The sequence below is a fragment of the Uloborus diversus genome, chromosome 5 (genome assembly GCF_026930045.1).
Source record: "Uloborus diversus isolate 005 chromosome 5, Udiv.v.3.1, whole genome shotgun sequence".
Taxonomy (NCBI): domain Eukaryota; kingdom Metazoa; phylum Arthropoda; class Arachnida; order Araneae; family Uloboridae; genus Uloborus; species Uloborus diversus.
Genome location: NC_072735.1, coordinates 78754682 through 78775408, shown reverse-complemented (window position 1 = coordinate 78775408; position 20727 = coordinate 78754682). Strand labels below are relative to the sequence as shown.

Genomic DNA, 20727 nt, shown 5'->3' with positions numbered 1-20727 from the left:
ATACTGCTGCCAAATTTATTTAAACAGCCGCCGTAGGTGGCTGCTTGCACAGAAAGGTGAATGGCGTAAGAAGGCGAACCAGCTGGTCGCCGCAAGCGGCTAGTATAAAATAAGAGTAGGTGACTGTAATGGACAAACTGTAAGCGTGACCAATATTCTGTAAATGTATTCTCTGGAAAGGTAGTTTGACCTGTTAGTACAGTTGTGTTTAATGACAGCAACTTTGCAGCAACCGAGTCAAAAGTTTGTACTCTAGGTAAGACTACCAAAGTAAACATGCTACATGTTCGGTGTCAGCTGTTCAAGATGCACGAGAACAATGTATGGATAAAATTAATACAAGTTCCGAAAAATCAGTGGTTTTCTTCTCATCAAGTTATGATCGTAGGTTCTATTGATGGCTTTGTGAAGGTGGCAAAAAAAGGAACCTACTTCGGCAAACGTTCTAACGTTATAGCCAAAGAAAAAGGACACAGAACAGAAAAAGCCGCAAAAGAAGGAGCAAAAAACCAGTGTATGAAATGCCATCAGTGGGTTCATCAACACTGCGCCAAGTTAGCCCAAAGTGAAGGAAATTCTCTTGCGAATCCTGTACAAAGACTTTACAGTTCAAATGCAAGTTATTATATCATTTACTGTTACCGTCCAACTTAGGAAACGCATGGTTCAATTTAGGTGCATATACTCCTAAATTGGACTTTTGCAACTTTGTCAAAAATATTTTTAAAAAAAGTTATAGTCATATTTACAGAAAATATAAGCAATTATGTCAGTTCCTAATTAAATTTGAATTCAGATGCCCTATTTTTTATTTTTGTTTTGCTTCACATTTAGCGATACGGCCCTCTTGTTCTTAGGGGGTCCAATACAGGCGGTCTTCCCCTAGATAATTTATTATATTACATTTCAGAACGTTTGCTTTACATCATTACTGTAGTTTTTTTCATCCAATAATTGTTCTATTTAATTAACAAGCACCGAACAAATTTTTTTTTCACATGTAAAAATTTTTCGATTTTAAAATTCCACAAATCTTTTTTTTTTTTTTTTTACCGAATTTTCTTTACGTGCGTCCTAACAAACTCTACTCAAATATCGAACAGGGCCGTCTTTTTTTTAGGGTGAAAAGAAAAAAATGAATTTCCGAATTTTAAAATGTAGAAGTGATTTTCTTTTCAAGTGAAAAAGAGCAAAAATCATAATATTACAACTCTGATACAAGAAATCGGTTCAAAATACAGAGGACCTATAACATTTCCACACGGAGGAGCTGAAATCATTAGGGCTCGACCGATGGCATTTTTTGGCCGATGGGCCGATGCCGATTGTTGGCCGATTGTTCAAAGATGGCCGATGGCCGATTGTTTTCCTCCAAATGGCCGATTGCCGATGCCGTTGGCAAAAAAAAATAAATAAATAATTTGAATTCTGATATTTTAAACTCAAATTATGTTTTTCGCAATCACGAGTTGCGACAGGACCCTACTCATTGGAGTTATTGTTTCTGCTCCTGTCCCCCCAAACCTGCCCCTTCTCCTAGGCGGTTATATGTGTATAGTTGTGTGTGCAGGCGCGCATGCATGTGTGGGCTTGTGTGTGCGTATATCTGTGCATACATGTAGGCGTGTATGTCTGTCTCTGAGTGTAGGCGCTTGTGCATGTGTACTCTTGTGTGTGCATAGATTTGTGCATGCACATAGGCGTGTGTGTGTGTGTATGAGCGTGTGTAGGACATGGACGCCACCGAGCAGTAGAAGTGAATTTCGGGGGCCATTGCTCAGGACCGGAGAAGCCGCGCCTGCAGAGGACGGTAGACGGGAGTGCTGCAGAGGGAGGCGGGGGAGGGGAGAATAAAATCAGCGTCACGTCAAGGACAATCAAATGAGAACAAAAAACAATCGTGATTGCTCGAAAAATCTAACAAAAATAAATTGATAACATTGTCAGGGATTTAAAGGATCATGGATTCAATTCACTTTACTTAATTTCTACGAAGAAGGAATTGTAATCACAAAAATTTTAAAAAAAAAGAGAGATTTCGACCTAAATTTCTATTTTACAATCACCCAATTTAAACTTCACAAGTTTTTGTCGGCACATCTGTACATGCATTTGTACCTAAGAATATATAGATAACCGAAATATCCATTTTGAACGCCTCCTTAGTTAATGGGGTCGTTTCCAAAATTTTAAAAGTATTTTTTCTGAAAGAGCATGCTTAAAAACATAGGATCTGATCATTTTTTTAAATAATTCGTTTAAGTTTAATATTAATCGCTGCGCTTTCAATGTTTATGCTTCTGTCCGATGACATCACAAATGATGAAATGCCATTCTGTGTTGCCATTCACAGAGCAAAATATTTAATTCGTATCTTTACACACGTGTATTGGCAACGATATGGTTGATAGCAAGCGTAGAGCGCAATTTAAATTCGCTTCTTGATTATCATAACGTGGAATCGCGGTAGAAAGATGCGGCAAAGTGCATCATTTCTGACTACGCCTTGTTTCAAAAATTGGACATTTAAAAAAATTATTTAAAAAATAATTGTTGGGAAAATGAAAGTATTTTCTGGTTCCATGTTTTTTTTTTTTTTTTTGCTTAGTTTATCAATTTCAGTGACAAAAGTACTACTTTTGACTGAAAGAAACAATCCCATTATCGCAAATTCTCTTGTGATGTCTTCATGCGCGTAAACTTGCGTCACTCAAAAACGTTATGAAATAGAAGTTGAAATCTCATACGTACGTAGTATGATCTAAAAGTTCGAGGACAAGTTGTATAAAACCCTACCCTGAATAGTTCACATTACCGAAGTACATCTATCTACAAAATAGTCACCTTGAACGACTATGCACTAATGCCAACGTTCGTATAGCTTTTAGAAGGACTCCTGGAAGACATTTATCTGCGCTGCTGCTTTACCTTCATCGTGGGGAAGAAGGCGACTTTCATGTAGAGGATGCACGGATCGATTGGTCTATACTCTGATATGACAAAAAAATAACATAGCGTTTCGTCGGACTTAGCTCCGTCTGAGTTTTAACTGTTCTCAGCAAAAAAACATTTGTATGGACGCCGCTTTCTTCCGTCAGGAGAAGATAAAACTGCATCACAGAAGGTAGCGCATAGTGGCTGCTAGGAGTGTTTCCAAAAGTTATATGAACACTGGCAGAAGTGCATAGTCCTTCAAGGTAACCTTTTGAAGGTGGATGTGCTTCGGTAATGTGAACTATTCTGGGTAAGGTTTTATACTGCTTGTCCCCCAAACTTTTGGATCGTAGGGGAAGCTGCTGTACCCACGAACGGTTGTACCTACGGACGTTGGTCGGGAAATTCCGGGTATTGTCGACAGAGATCCTAATTGGGGTTCAACGTGTGTGTGTCACAGCCCTCTCCAGTACCCCAGGAAGTTTCAACACCTAAGTAATAAAAAACATGAGCAATTTCTTTTTTTTTTCGTCCATCGTGGATTGTATTATTAATTTTTGTTGTAGGCATCATGATTCCCTATATTTTGAACGTTTTGTTTCTGATATTTAATGTTGTAAAACTGTTGTCCTGTCGATGTGACTGGCTTGCAAAACCAAAATGGCGTACCTTTGTACCCACGGACGGCAATTTTTAGTCTCCTTGGGTCACACCTGAGTCTTCTTACAATGTGAAGTATCTCAAAATGATGCCTTGTCATCAACGTCCGAAATTTGCTCTCAACAATGATGATGAATTTGAAGTAGGGCTTGAAGATATAGTGTTAAGTAACCTCCTCCTGTTGTAGGATCTACAGACCATCATCATCCCACCTGTTTTCATTTGAAGTCGACTTTTCTAGATTTTGTTGGTTTAATCTAAACTGAGTTTTTTTTGTAATGGGTTGATTTTGGTTAAAGGTTTAAATTTGCATATAAATTGAAGTTATTATGTAGGTACATAGAGAGCCATACTATCATGAATCTAGTTATTTATTTTTCTTTTGTTGTTGTTTAAACACATATTAATTATTCATAACATCAGTAACTCTCTTAAGAGTAATGACTTTTAATTAATTGAAGGTTTTTCCTTTTTTTTTAATTCTCCTTAATTTTTAACATCAGTGAACTCTTTAAGTTCACTGATTTTAAAAATCAAGGAGAATTTGAAAAAGGGAAAAGACTTTCAATTAATTTTCAAAGTTTAATTTCTGTTGAATATTTTATTTGACGTTATTTTCGAAGGATGTTTGAAGTATTTCAATATAAAATGGCTTATGAAAATGTATTGAGTATAATTGAGTTCCTCAGACCTACTTAGATATTGTTTTTTATATGTCCATGGGTACAAAGACACCTGTCCGCGGGGTGAACGGGGTGTTGTACAAATGGACAAATAAGATGGTTTTTAAGAAATCTTTTTTGAAGTTGAAAGCTTTGAGATTTTCACTTGACAAAAATTGTCAAATTAGATGATAAGTTATAGATTCTACCAAAAAAAAGAAAAAAGATCGGCTATCCATTCCCAGAGACCAACAAGAATTGAAAAGCAAATTTTGTCCGTGGGTACAGCAACTTCCCCTACTACGTACAATCTGTATAGAGTGTAGTTATGTTTCTCCTTTTCTGACTGTTGTATGATGGAAGACAAAGAACAAGAGCCAAAAAGAAAGAAAAAAAAAAAGGAAGAAAAACAAAAAGATTGTTTAAGTAACCAATTGATTTGTTTTTTTTTTTTTTTTTTAATTGAACATATAACTAATATTTCAGTAATATTGTAATAATGTAGGGATTTAGGTACACTAAACATAGTTAAAAAACATTAAATTATGTTGTTTAATCATTCAAAATAAATAAATAAATAAATAAAACTATCAAACCGTCAACAAATTACGCAATTAAAGTGGAACGATTGCATGTAGACATTTTTTAGTCATTAAACATAACAAAAAAGGTAACAGATAAATTACAATACTAGATCAAAAGAGGAATATTTTTATATTTATTTAAAATTTATGAATAGAAAAGTTTGCATTTTTCGTAAAATGTATAACAGTGACCTAAATTTTGCGGAAAAAAAGAAATAGCCATGAAAAGAGCGAGGTTCTTAAAACGCAGCTACAATAAACAAACTCAATATTTACCCCAAGTTAATAACTGAATACATATACTACTTGATCTGATGTTTGCACACGTAACATTGCACAATTTGATTGTTTAATCTTTTATGAAGCACTACAAATAAGTTCAAATTAAAATTTTCAAATTTAACAATAATTTTCTGAAATTTAAAAAAATGCATAATGGAAAATCTTTGAAACTTTTCTATAACTTACTATTAAAAATATGATGAAAATAAAAATAACTTATTAATTGATTTTATATAAAAACATAAAAATAGTTACTTACAACAGAAAAAAAAAACAATCGCTATTAATGATGCAAAAAATATTGCGCATTATGAAATATAGGTGAAACAAGTATAAGAAATACGCAAAATGACATTTCTTGACCAAAATAAATAATCGCTAAATATTTAAGAATTTCTTGAAACGACGAGGGTGTGTTAGGGGTGGGGGGCCGCCCCAGATTTTGGAGTAACTCACAACATTAAACTTCGGCTCCAATTTCGGCCTCATTTTTTTAGTACAGAACCGCTACCACCAATGTCTCGGAAGAGTTTCTGAATCTACTTCAGCACTTCCGAAGACAAAATTCAAAAGTCCCTTCGATTTCCGAATTATGTCACCATTCAAAGCGTTTTTAATCAATTTCTTGCATAAATGCTCTAAATTCTTCCTAAGCAATAGATAAAGCTTGAAAAAAAATCTAACTTTATGAATGGTGTTAGTTTTAAACAACTAAGAAGTATAACTAGAGTTTAATTTCAGAAATTGAGGGAGTGGAAGGAGAGGCACACAAGTGTTCTCGGAAATACAAAAAATAGTCGTAAAAAATAAAGTTCAAAATAATCATAAACATTGAGCAGAAAACCCTTTTTAAAACTTGCACCCGAGTTTGTTTTGACGTGCATTGGCGGATTTAAAATATAGCAAATGTTGCAATTGCACGAGATGCCCCATAACCATAGGGGCACCGTAAGAGTTACAAAAATGTTTATGATAAATGTTTTACAACTTCTGTGATAGAGAAATAGGGCCCCAAAATGTATTTCGACGGGCCCCAAACTTGTAGCTCCGCAGAAGCGATACAGAAAAGACTTTACTTTAATTCATATTACAAATATCGAAAAATTAAAAATTACCGTCGGTTCAACGGGAACCTAACAAAATGAAACAAAACCGATTTCGCCATCTCATATTTGTTTCCATGGTCTGCAATTCGGCAATATATCACCAAATGATCGTCAGCCTGAGACGCTATATTAGTTTTCCATTGAAATAATTAATAGCCACAAAACAAAATGAGTAAATAGGCTTTTTAGGAGCACCCGATCGAAAACAATAAGGGAAGTGCACAACTGGAACATACGCACACCCCACATGCGGAAATTCAGCCTTCTACAGCTTACCATTTTTGAGTTATGACTAATGAGAGATACATACGTACATCCAGCCGCAAGAAACAATGCAATAATTAACTTGTTTGGTACCTGAATGCAGTGTTAAAAACTCTTCCAGGGATGACTAAAATAGAAATTCATACTGAAATTTAAGTAAACAATTTTATATAAAAACAATAACTCCCTTTTCTTTGTATTAAAAAGTAAAACAACAAAGGTCCTTTTTTTTTTTTTCAAAAATATCGGCCAATTCCATCGGCTTTCGACGTTTTCTAAAGCCGATGGGCCGATGTTTCCTGCAAGTTAGCATCGGCCGCCGATGCCGATGGCTAAATTGTTGAACCATCGGCGCCGATGCATCGGTCGAGTCTGAGAAATTATACAGTATACTATGCATAATCCATATTAATTTCTCAATATCTAATGAGCAGCGACTTAACTTGGTTGTAATTGGTTGCGATTTAGACGCAACCGATTACAAACCAATTACAAAAATCAACCATGCAGTGGTTGATTTTTTTTTTTCTGCTGTATGCAAATGAATTTCCATTAAGACAGTTAATACAACATTACATTGGAACAACAAAAGGACCCGCAAGTCTTTTAAGCAAATATCAGAAAAGCTATCAAAACCTCCTAAAATCCACCACTGGTGAAATTAAAAAAAAATGTTCTTAGCTGATGCCCCTTCAAAATCCTTGACTGGAATAGATCTTATCACACATCAACAATATTATTCGTATAAAACTTGCTAACATGTTTTATCTATAGATTTCTTAAGCAATTTTGATACTAAAAAACCTTGTCCTGTAGTAAAAGAAAGTAGTTAACGATTGCCGCCTGTCTTTTAAAGTTATACATTTCAAAGAATCGGAGTGAAAATGTGGTAGCTCTGTGTATACAGTGTATATTGTTCAATGAGCAATCTCTGAATGAAACACCTTGTTGATGTGAGGTAAAACCGGATCCAGTCAAAGTTGAAGGGACATTTTGCAGCATATTTTTCAAAATTAAGTTTTGTGAACTAAATTACGAGTATGTTTGTGTGCAAAACTTTTAAAAGGCTTTGTTTGCCTCTTTTTCTTCATATTTTTGTAGTCTGAATTACCACCATATAAGGCTTCAAAATACCGGTTTTCACATCTGTTTTTCAAAAAATTTCCCGGGGGGAGAAACCCCTGGACCCCCTGAAATTATGGATGTTCTACATCCCACTTAAAAGGCCACTCTCATGTTAACCCTTTCACTACAGGGTGAATAACAAATAAGAAAAAAGAAATAAAAATAAAAACAGCGGGGGAGCGTTAAAAAACGAGACAAAAACGTGTGTATTTGTATGTGTTAGGACAATGTGCGGAAAGCGAACCCCCCCCCCCTCTCCCTCGAAAAAAAGAAAATTTCGATGCGGCGTTGGCACACGCCAAATTACCAGCCTTTTTGGCACAAGACAACAATAAATGGATCTGTGTAGAATTCAGACCAGCGTCGTTTTTCGTGGTTGCCATCGGATGTTTCGAAAGTCTCATTACACGTCTTTTGGGTACACATCAATGTTAATTCCTGGTCGTTTTCGCATCCAAGTATTTTCTCAAAGATTATATCTCAATAGTTTCAAGAGTCAATTCGGCAAATTTATTTCATTACCTTTTTATTATTGTTTTCTTGATTGTTTTCTTGAAGACATTTAATATTTGTTATATAATCCGGTTTTCTTTCTTGTTCAAAAAAGGAAAAAATATTAATAATAATTAATGAAATAATTTATCATTAATGAAAAATATTTATACTTAATAGACTTAGATCTCCTCATATTAACAAAGCAAGATATACAAATTAAAATAAACTGTATGTCACCCTGATTATGTAACATGTAATAACATACTGGTGGGTATGATTTTGACATTTCAATTAAAACGGTCGGAAGTGGGAAATGAAATGCAATGAAGATAATTAATTTCAAGAAAGTCTTTTCAGCAAGTTGTTTGTCTAGTTCTTTAAGTCATTGAATTATTTATTGAAGTAAGCATTTTTCATTAGTAAGGAAGTATACGCAGTGTATACTTTCTGTAACGTTGCAATCTTCGTCTTGCAAGTTGAATTCCAGAGTTACTTAGAATAATGTTGAATTAATAATATCACGATAGAGAGTGAATTTTGATTCGGCAAGTTGTAATTTCTTTTGCGATAAGTTATAGTCATTAAAAATAAAAGACATTTCCGTTTTTAATATTTCTATCCATGACTTTGCAAACATCAAAGCTTGACTTTCGTCGTTACTGAAAAAAAAAGTAATTACATCCGTTTAGTTCTCAATTTGCTACTTGTAAACGGCTATGCAAGCAATTCATTTCAGAGAATCCAATTAAAAAGAAGCTTTTCGCTGAAATCGCAGCATTTTGAAATTGCAAGTTTTCAACAGCATAATTTTAACTTCAAGGTTTCGGTGTCGTTTGTTCAAAAATCTTTTAATCATTTTAAATTGATATGCTGTCACATTTCTCGTTAACTGATAAATGCGCTTGAAGGGGATTTCTTACTCTCGAAACGATTGAGAAAATTATCTGATGTCGCGTATCTTTGAAAATGTTTTTGATGAACGTGAGCAAAAGATTTTTCTATTTTTTGCATATGTTATGATATATGTGCACTTGTATCATTTATTAATGTAGGCGAAGATATCGGTAGGATTTTTTTGGAAGGCGCAAAAGTATTCTTTATTATTTTTAAAGGTGTGAAACAGGGCCGAATTTAGCTTCATGCCGCCCCTAGGCGGATTTGAAATCTGCCGCCCCCCTCCACTAACGTGATTTATTCAAGATCAATTTATTTACATACTGAAAAGCACTTTTTTCACAAGCCCATCATAATAGAGAAAATTTGAGACTCACTAAATATTTTAACTTCATATATTATAAGCAAATTTTGATTCTGTTAAGAGTAAATTCACAAAATATTCAAAACGTGAAATCACCGATAGCTTTATTTTCGTGAAAATATGTATACCTCTACCGTATGCACTCTTTATACTTTTTATTGTCATGTAGTGCATAGTGCATGCACCCCATATTTTTCCTTTTAAACATTGCATTGTAAGGCATGTTGAATCTCTGGGGCTTTACATCTGCAAGGGCTTAGAGGGTTTCTTTTTTATTCTTTTTAGTGTGTTTCAAAAGCGTGATGAATTCAAAAACTATTTATTACAATTATATTCTGCCTTTCAGTATTGGTGTGTTTGAAATTTTGCATTCGATTTTAAACTTTTATAAGAAAAGTGACAACGGCATTTAAGCTGACAAAAACAGAATTTAGTTCATTTTTTCGTTAACGAAGTAGCCGAACAAAATTGACTGAGCAATAAAAAAACACAGTAATTTCAAAATCATTCGGTTTAATTACTTCAACATTTTTCAATATTCAAATACTTATATTAAAACAATCAAATTGTGGCGTTTTAAAGCGTCATCTATAGTATGTAAACAATACATATTAAAAATTTAAAAAAATATTTTGATTTGTTCTACAAATAAATGGTTTTCGAAATGGAGTCGTTTTTAACTAACTTACTGAGCAGAAGTAACAATCCCAAAATACTTTCTAATTCTTAAAACATTCAAGTAATTTTTCGTGATGAACACTCATTCTTGGAAGGTATAGGTAAAAGTGTATGTTTTCTATAGGGGATGTACTCCGTCCCTGCCGCAAGTTAAAAATGAAACTGATTACCCATTACCGGAAGTCGGTCACACCGCATTCTCTGAGGTTTCGACAAAAACGTTTAAGTCCGTTGACAAGTTAGGATCAGTGATGTCGCTGATTTGGGGAAAAAATAACTGATGTTTTATTCTCAAGAATACTAATTTAAAAAATGAGATTGAAGCAAAATTTGCCGCCCCTAAAAAATTTGCCACCCTAGGCAACTGACTACGCTGTCTATTGGGAAATTGGGCTCTGGTGTGAAATACATTTTGGAGGAGTGAAATATACGAGCCCAGTGGAACAAATCATAATAGTGATCAATTCCGTAAAAAACTAACTTTCTTAGAGCGAAGTGGAAGATGTCAAGGAAAGAATTATTTGATTTCTAATACTTAGAACGTTTGATATTTTGTTTAAAAAAATGATTTAACTGCAAAACTTTTAAAACTCCGATTGCTTCTCCCCCTCCCCCCGTTTTCCACAATGACATTGAAAAAGAAAAAGCAAAACACAAAAATAGCTTGTCGAAATTTTTGACTCGCATTTCAGATTTTCTATGCGTGAATTACGCTTGTTAAGACGTTAAAAAAATCTCTGAATACACAACGTTTAGCAAAAATATCGACGCACTTAGAAGGAGTTGTCAGAATGAAATTAAAACAGTAAAACGCTCAAATTATTCAGCTTACAGTTCACCCTAAACACACGTGTCAAATAATTCGACTAAATACAGTGTTCCAAAAACGACTGGTATATTTGAAAAATCAATAAAACCTAAACGGGCAGTGTTAGAAATTTTTCCGTTTGTTGCATTATGCTTGGGACAACAGTAAATTTTCAAAAATATCAATGCTGCACGTTTTATTTTTATTAATTTTTCAAATATACAAGTCATTTTGGCAATTTTACAGACTGCGTTTTCTTTTATACCTTTTAAAATATCTGTAGCGCCACCTGTTGAGGAACATTGTAACTAATTTTGAAAGTTTCTGCGTCCGAAAATTTACTGTTGTCCCAAGCGTAATGCAACAAACGGGACATTTCTATCGCTGCCCGTTTAGTTTTTATTGATTTTTCAAATGCATCTGTAATTTTTGGAACACCCTGTAAGCACATTGTAATAAATCAAAAAGAGCATTTACAACTAGTATTACGAAAATTCAAGTTTTCAAAAATCAGAATAAATGATCCGAAACGGCAACGCAGTTAGCTAGATTCATGAAGCGTCTACAAATAGTGTTCTTAACCGCAACCAGAAAAAATATCAACAGTGGCGACACATAGTGTCAAACTGGAGAATCTTAGGTTAACGAAATCGGGTACGGGAACAAAATATGGCTGCGTTACCCTATTGAACATTTTGATGGATGAAAACTTCTTGTTTTGCGGGGATTTTTCTCAAATTGTATATACCATTGACGCAATGGGAAAATGAACATAATTTTTTGCTTATCTCAGGTGCTGAAAACTACGTAATTCTAAATAATTTAAATTTAAAATTTTCTCACAATATATATTTGAATCGGACTAACTGTTACACAAAATATCGAGAAACAATACCGATCGTTAAAGTTGCGGGTAGGAGGGAAGTTTCCTGACTAATGCGAAATGCTCAAGTTAAATAATAGAAATGAGAGAAGGAGAAATATTCGAACGAGTACTAAGTGAAAACAGAGCAACTTTAAATGCGTTGATTCAGCAGGCAAATGCGGAATTATTTACCGCTTTCATCTATCAAAATATATGGAGGAATGAAATAATTCAGGCATTTTTGATGTTCTTCTCGAAGAGAATGTGAGGAGAAAAGTGCAAAAGATATCATATGCTTGTAGTTCTGATGTAACAACTCGGAATTTTAAATCGTAAATTCTTAGAAATCTTAATTTGAGATTACCCGTTTTGATTGGAAGTTGTTAATTATTGGCACTAGATACACGTCCCACTCTTTTAGAAAAAAATATTTTAAATAATATTTTGTCCATTTTTTTTAAATTATCGTCTACTTTAATCATTTACTTAAGAGTTCATGTACTATTTTAATCTTTTTAGAAAAAATGTTGTTTTTGGTCTTTTCTTTTAATGTAAATTCTACATAAATGTCCACTTATATAAAACGCATGTAGTACAACTTATGTTTGTTTTTAACGTTTTAGTGCTTAGTAAAGCCCACATTTAGTGCCTATAGAAATAACTTATAAGTAACAATGGATCAGTACTGCAGCGAGGGTGGTCACTCTTCAGAATCCTTAGTTTCAGTACATTGTCATCCCTAATTTAGTACTTTATAATACAGGTAAGGACTTTTATGATCAATTCCTCTTCAGAAGGGAATTTCTAGCTGAGCTAGCGCGTCAGAGTAAATGAAAAAAATGATAATATAACATGAAAATAAAATACACGTAATGAGTTTGTGTATAGTGAAAAAATATTCCTCCAAAGAAATGTATATCAGTTGGTGGGAACTGCTGTTTAAGAGAAAGCCATAAAATAGAAATCTTGACGCAGGAATCTTCTTATGGTGTGAGAGCCTAGAGGGAACGTAAAGACGAAGGAAGGGAATCTTAGTTTTATGCCTCGTTGTCAATCTTAGTGCAGTATTTATTAATACCATACCGGGATGTATATTTTGCTACTCCAAAACGAATTTCACGCCCTGAAAATAATAGCCCCTAGCAATGTATCTGTGTTCCATAATGTGTAAGATGAATTGATTTAAAATTTGCTCTTTCCAAATCTGTTGCTTGTTCTGTTTACGCTAAAAATGAGAAAAAACTAAAAATATTTTTTTTTTTAAACATGAAATAAGATAAAATACAAATTCAAGACAGCAAACATTCAATATGAACTTTATCTGATTAATACCAATTTTTTCATTTGAAAATAAAAAATATGAAGACTGTAAAATCGCAGGGACAAGAAATTCTGCTAAATTTCAGAATAACCAATATATATATATATTTTTTTTTGTAAAAAACGGTATTTATGTCTAAAGAAAGTCTATTTATTTATTTCGAAAAAATTTCTCTAAACCTAAATATTTTCATAATAACTTGAAAGCGAGGGAAAAAATGTAGCATAAGGTAAACTCTGAAGGTAAAATATTTACGATTTTACAACTCTGTCATCGTGATACATTTTATGCCTGACGTTTATTCCGAAAAACATCCTCCCCGCAACTTCCTTTAAAATAAAAAAGACCCAGAATAAACTTCAGTTATATCATTTTTCTTTCCTTGAAAAGAAGAGAAGAAATCTTTATTGCATTCATAGCGAATGTTTTGAACTGTTCACTGATGAAAAATGGTAAGGCTGTTTCAAAACAGTGTGCGATTTCGGAAGTAATCTTTAAATATTTCCCTTGCTGTTTTAGCCAAAAGAGTATGCAATCTCCATTAACAAAATCTATACGTAAATGCCAAAGCACTTTGTTTTAGGGCTTTCTCCTTTAAGTAAATGTAAACAAAACTGACATGTGACTGTTCCATGTACGGTAAAATAATAAAAAGCATGTCATTTTAAAGAGTGTTTTTGTAGCGTAAAATGTTCCGTAAATTTATTGTTTTTCCTAAGTATTGTGGTGCGAAACTAAAGTGATGGAATAAAAGATGCGTGCTTTAAAGAAAAATGTTGATGCTAAAAGCGGCATGAAATCAAAATTCATTTGTTACAGAAACGCTTAAAGATTCCTCTAAAATATTCGATTGCAATGACGATGAACAAGTCCTACATACGAAATTTCAACCATGTAAGACTAACCTTTTTAAAGTTGTGTCAATTAAATACACACATAATTTATTGCGTGTGCTTGCACAGACAGACGACCAAAAACAATGAAATTTACAGCTGAAACATCTAGGTATTGGGTATGTCCGTCAAAATAGGGACATCACAGTAAAAAAAAAAAACTTCATTGTATTAGTATTTTTTTTTCTAATGAGGTAAAAAAGACTGTTTTTTTATAAAATTATGTGAAATAAGTTATAAACACATATTTTGTAAGTTTTATAGGCGAATTTTGACAACACTACCTTAGTGCCCATGTGTCGTTGTATACGCGATTTTAAAAGTTAATTTTTTTTTCACCTATGAAATTAATTTTTATATCTACAATCTTATTTTTTATTGAAATTTAGTTTACATAGGAAGAGATTAGACCAACAAAGAAACTTGAAATTGTTATAATTGTCTTGCAACAATTGTTTTTAAACTAGGCCTCATACTAATGTAGCATCAGTCACAAAATTGTACAAAAGTTTGCATTACTTAAACAGAAACAAACCGAAGTTTATAAAAAGTCATTTTAATCTTCATATATGATGATATCTTTAATATTAATCCCTTAAATAATTATAAATAGTTGAATTTAATTATTTAAAACTTATTTAAAATTTGTAACATCAGTCACACTTCTCTTTTCGTTGATAAACCTCAAACAAATTGCACAAAAGGCATTTGCTGGTGCAGAAAATCAAAAAAGGAAGCGAGATGAATTAAGAAATAAAGGAAAACATGAAAATTAGAAAAAGTAAAGCAAAGTAGAAGCTAAAAAGAGCGGGTGATAAAAAATTAAGTAATTTTTGAAAGTTTAGCATAATTACCAAAGTTAGTAGAGAATAAAATTAGAAAGAGAAATTAGGTGAAGAAGTAGAACAAGAGTAGAACAAATTTAAAGTATTGAAGTCACAGGTAGAAATTAACAGCTGCAGTCTTTAAAATAATGAAACCTTGGTAAAATCTGTTAGTAATTCAAAGCTTTTTTTTTTGTTATATCTTCACAAAAGAAAACTGCAGTTGTAAAACATTTTTCCAGCATGAAAATTGGCAAACAGATACTCCTAGTTCTTAATGTATTACATTTGAATAAAAGTGTTACATCATCGATACAAAAATATTTCTAAATGTCACAGCTTCATGCAAATTTCAGACCTATCACCATCCGACTTGCAGTAATGTTATAAAGAGTTATATTTGAGTAAAAAAAATTTTTAAATTCAGAAGCTGTAGCAGGTGTTTAGCGACAACCCCGCCTTTTTTTAGCAGTAAAGGCGGGAATCACTTCCAGCAGAACATGTTCCAAAATTGTTGACTGAAATTGGGGAACGGGTTCTTGAAGAATATGACAAACAATTGTATCACGAGAAGTTAGATGCATTGAAATTGAAAACTAGGAGCATTTAGAAACTGTCAAGATTCAAGCAGTAAAACATTGGAAATAGCCTGTCAATGTAGATGAAATTTATTATTCACACGAGAAAAGAATAAAATATTTAGCGCACTAGATGTAGTAAATGCAAAAGAACTTCTTATTTTATGAAATACATAAAAAATATAACTTTTTAAATTTTATAAATGTACTTTTCTTGTAATTTAAATATAATTTTACAATTTTAAACAAAAGATATGCTAATTTTATTTTCAAGGAGAAATAATTTCTGACCGTAGCAATTTATTATAAATGTAACATCAGTCACAAATCTTCGTATCATCAGTCACGGGTGTTAAATAATTTTTATACTTTCAGTTTTTAAGTTTTTTAAAATAAAACAAAGTGCTTTCATCAAGTCTAAAATCTCTATTTTGAGGGGAAGAAATCTGTTTAGATTATACGTTATTAGTTTGAAGAGAATTTCAAATTATACATTAGTTACTTTTCTCAATGTCTCTTCTGCCTAACATCAGTCACGTTTTTTTATTCCCCTTAATTTCATACAAAATGTTTTCCCTCAAGTCTGAAAACAAGTGTGGGGGCAGTGATGTACCATATCATGATATTTTAGATCAATTTCAGAAGAAACAAATTCAATTTCTAGACAGTGCTGAATTTATAAGTTAAAAATAGAGTCAAATTGTAACGTCAGTAACCGTAGACAGACCCTATTGTACAGGCCCTACATACGAAATTTCGATCTGATACAGCTAACAGTTGGTTTTTTTTATGCACGTATACCCGAAAGCACATGACAACTGACATTGCAGCAAAATTCTTCAAAATGAACTAAGGGATCGTCTAAATGGATTTTTGGTTTCTCATACTTTCTCCCCCCCCCCCTTTTTTTTTGAGAAAAAAAATATTTCTTTCTTCGTAAGCATGATACTTCCATAGTTCTAATAAGAGTAATATTGATTATTTACACTAAAAGAGGGCATAAAACCGCATCCAACGGTGTAACTAGTCTCAGGAAGCGTAAAAAGTTATTAAAATAATTTTAAAATTAAATATAAGTTGAATTAGTTCAAAATAATCATTTTTTCCTAGTATAAATTTTTTACTGTACAGTCGAAAAAAGAAAGAAAAAAAAAGCACATACACACGCACACGAAAAAAAAATGAATTTCGGATCTTGTCATCAGTATCTTTCACATAAATATAGTGCGCAAATGAAAGCACTAAAATGAGATTTGGTTTTTATGAACCATTAAATGCCGTCGTTAATCCTAAACATTTTATTACCTTATGTACAAATAGTGATTGCTTTTTCAGGTTTGCAATCACATAGATACTTAACTACATGAACAGACACTTCGCATGAAAGGGAATGTTTTCGTCTATTAATAACAATGGCTGAATTTTTGGAATTGTAAAGAAGCCCAAATAGGTCTGAATTTAAACTTTGAGTCGTAAAATTGTTCTTTCCACCACATTGGTTGGAAATTTTGCACTATATTTTTCAAATTTTTATTTAAGTCTGCTTGTTGATCATGTGCCACTCGACACTACTTTCATTTTCGAGGAAGAGCATGCAATGCCGGGCAACGCAGCTAGCGATAAACTCTGCAATCACAAAATATTCATAGGCCTAATTAGTGCAATACTTAGTGCTTGTTCAGCGTTGTGGAGTTCAGTGCTAAGTTTTAGCGAGAAGTTAGTCATTTATCATGAACGGACAAGCAAGTGAAAATGGTATTTCAGTCCAATGAGAATCATATCCTTACAAAGTGACTACATCTGCAAACGATTCTGTTTTAGGCTAAATATTTAAAAATCATTTTTTGTAGCTATCCTGTGATCAAATTTTGTTGAGTGTCAAGAAAGCCGTTTTCTTTACATAACATTAAAAATAAATTTACATAAAATAAAAAGCACATGTTATTCTACTATTTCCAAAGCTGAGAAAAATATTTACCTGATTTTTGACAACTATGGCCATTTCATATTTCATAAGACATTCACGTTACTATGCCATTTGAGGCACTGAGTTCACAACTGATGAAGCCTCAAAACTGACTGGAAAAGAAGAAATTTTGTGATTGATGTTAATATTTTACCAAAGTAAAATATAATGTAAAATTATCTTTTCAGAAAATTACACAGTTCAATGATATTTAAATAAGTATAATTATAACCAGAGACTGACAAATTAGGAAAAATCTTAGGAGCCAGGAAATTTTGAAGTCAGCGTGGTTATTTTAGTCGCTCGAGTGATCTGACACTCAGGGATTTGTGACACACAAATAATAACTTCAAAACAAAGATCAATTTGGCAGTTAACCTTCTGACAGTTCAATTAAGACAGTCGAAGTCGATACAAAATTTGTAGATTTTTTTTTTTTTACACACACCAATGTAAAAATACAGTTAATTTACACAAATTACTGGGTAGTTATAAAATAACGTGAGGTGTTCAGAGCCCTTTAGAGATTGAAGTATTGGACGAAACATTGCCAAATTTCATGGGCATGCACAGTAGACCATGGGATTTCGACTTCTGAAATAAAAAAAAATTAGTACCCAAAATAGCCACCAGGGTGAAATATTGGCGTTGAAAATGTGTATTACTGTGAGCATTGAAGGATTAAATGCTAACTGATAAAAATATGCAACAATTTTATGCACAAAATAAGATTTTTACCAAGAAGTGAGGTTCAATATGACCAACATCGAGATTTTCCAGGTACTGCATACAATGCACAATATTTTCCACACTTCTGGAGGGGGGCGGGATTAATTTCGCCTACCTGTAATATTTTTCAAGTTTTGAGAGTTGAGATATCGGGAACATGTCGCAGATACGCGACCACGGTCTCCATACTGTAGAAAATGCATGACTAATAAAACTGCTATCAAAAAAATGTTGCCGCCATACATTCAGTACCTAAAACCCAACATGGAGTGGTGCACCATCTTACATGAATATTATTCAGAAAGAAATCCTTGCTGCCGCGCCGAAATTTTTTCCTGACGACTTTTTTTTAAATTTTTTATTGTTAAATTGAAATTTCTTGTTGGTTTCATTGAACCTCATTTGTAAGCAACAATTATTTGTCGCAAAAAACTTGATGTGTGCTTTTAATTGGCAATTTTTGGCATTTAATTCTTCAGTATTCGCAAGTAATACATTTTTGCAGCGCCAAAATTTCCCTGGTGGTGACTTTTGGTACTATTTTTTCTTTTATTGTAAAAATCAAAATCCCATGGTCTGCTGAGTATGCCCATGAAATTTGGCGATGTTTCCTACAATACTTTACTTGCAAGAGGGTTCTGAACACATCACGTTATTTTATAACCACCCTGTACTTCAGAAATTAAGCCTAGTACAACCCAAATTCAAAGCAATAGAGTAATAAAAACTTTCTAAAGAGCACTTGCCAATTTTTCGTATAAAATAAACACATCAAAATATAAAGTGTGACGCATGTTATTTAGGAAGGAGTAAATCATTTTTTAGAACAACTTTGCAGATACTATTTTACCATTTTAAAGGTCGTTAATACATTTAAAAAATACGTTGGTTTTTTATGCAGGTCAAAAAATTAAAATAATCAATTCATTCAATATAAATTTAAAAATCAAGGAAAATTTTTTCTTGCCAGTGTACTGATAACGTTGTGACAAGTATAAGAGCTCTGCTTTTGGAAAATCTTACATTAGTTTTTCGCAGAAAATGAGTCCTGCAAATGGTATCTCTGACGAAACGACATTGCTTATTGTATCTTTATTTAATTCTGGAAAAAATTAGTTTATTTTGGATTGATCAAAGGAATGGCTTACAATCTACGATATCGAAAGTTTCAAGGCAATACAAAAGAATGTCCCCCCCCCCTCAAAAAAAATAATAATAACCGCAGTAAATGTGGTAGAGAGTTTGAAAAAACTGTTTGAAAAATTGAGTTTGAAAACCTCTACTTTGTACCCAGTTCATAAACGTAGAGTTCCTTACATCCCACCCTCTCCAGTTTCAGTTTTTTCAAACAAACAACAAACAAACTCTTTTTTTTTGATAGGAAAAGGAGAGAAATGTGACTTATCAGTAAAGAAATTTAAATCTCTGCTAGTTTAAAACGCTTTCGAAGTGATAAAACACCTATCTTTCTAACTAGAGATTCAGGTTTTATTCAAAATATAAGTCAACCTAATATCGTTTGCGTAATCAATAAAAACAGACTTCAATGTAATTGAGAAAAGCCAACTTAGTTTTAATCAGAAGATAAATCAATCACGAAGCAGAGAAATTCCTTCAAAAGATCTCTCGTCTTTGCCAATAATAAACTATTCAGAAATTCATTCCAGGCATTTCGTTGTTAGAAGGGCTTTTAATAAACTCTTGGGAGGTGATAGAGGCTGTGAGATTTATTGGAAGCTATATTAATATGAGTAGAATTTACTGCGCGTTTGCGAGCGCTTTTGAATGGAGAAGGAATGTAATGATTTCGAACGATGCGGAAATATGAGCTACATAGACAAAGAAGGAGATATTTATTTCATAAAGCTTAAAAATCTTTTTCAGAAACTTTTTTGACTAAGTTGGAGAAAATATTTATTGTAAGAACAAGTAGTTTAACAAGAGTTAGAAGTTCTTAGAGCTTTTTTTACTTCCTTTCACAAAAAAGGAAGTAAAAAAAGCTCTTTTGCAAAAAAGGAAGTATTGTATTCGCGAAAAAAAATTTCACTTAAAAATCGACCTTAATTTCCATTTTACTCACCCCTGAATGAATACTGAGTTTTTTTTTCGACTCGACCACACGTGAATAAGTGCCTAGGAACGTATAGACACGCGAAATATCCATAATGATGATTCCCGAGTTAATTACAACGAAATTTCTCGTGACGTCTGTATGTACGTATGTGCGGATGTGCGTATGTATGTCATATATCTCAAGAACGGTAAGTCCTAGGAAGTTGAAATTTGGTACGTAGATTCTTAGTGGGGTCTAGTTGTGCGCCTCCCATTTTGGTTGCATTCGGGAGTTCTTAAAAGGGTTTTTTGCTCCATTTTTGGGCGGAAATCATTGTTAATTTCGATGTAAACTCAAGTGGTGTAATAATTTGGCAGACACTTGGTGATATATCGCCAGTCTTCTGGTCGCCAAGTTTTGTCACCAACTTGGCGATTTTCTTTTTTAAATTTGTTTCAAATTGGCCACTGTTGGTGATATTTAGAAAGTAAACTATTGAATCACATTAAAATTGCCAGTAATGGAGAAATGACATTAAATTGGAGTAAAAGGAAGTCATGTGATCACATCAGCTCGTTAGGTCATAGGATGATGGAAATAAGAAACTTCAAACAGTCTCTGAGCAGGTGTGTGTTGCTTTTT

The 20727-nt window shown here is 33.0% G+C and overlaps 1 protein-coding gene across 1 annotated transcript in view; it reads right to left on the bottom strand.

The window, feature by feature from the left end:
- Positions 1 to 17416, bottom strand: part of LOC129222980 (maltase A2-like) — a 95847-nt gene extending 78431 nt beyond the window's left edge. Inside the window, exon 1 of the mRNA XM_054857543.1 lies at positions 17316 to 17416. The gene's annotated coding sequence lies outside the window, so the exon portion shown is untranslated. The remainder of the gene's footprint in view (positions 1 to 17315) is intronic.
- Positions 17417 to 20727: the final 3311 nt, after the last annotated feature.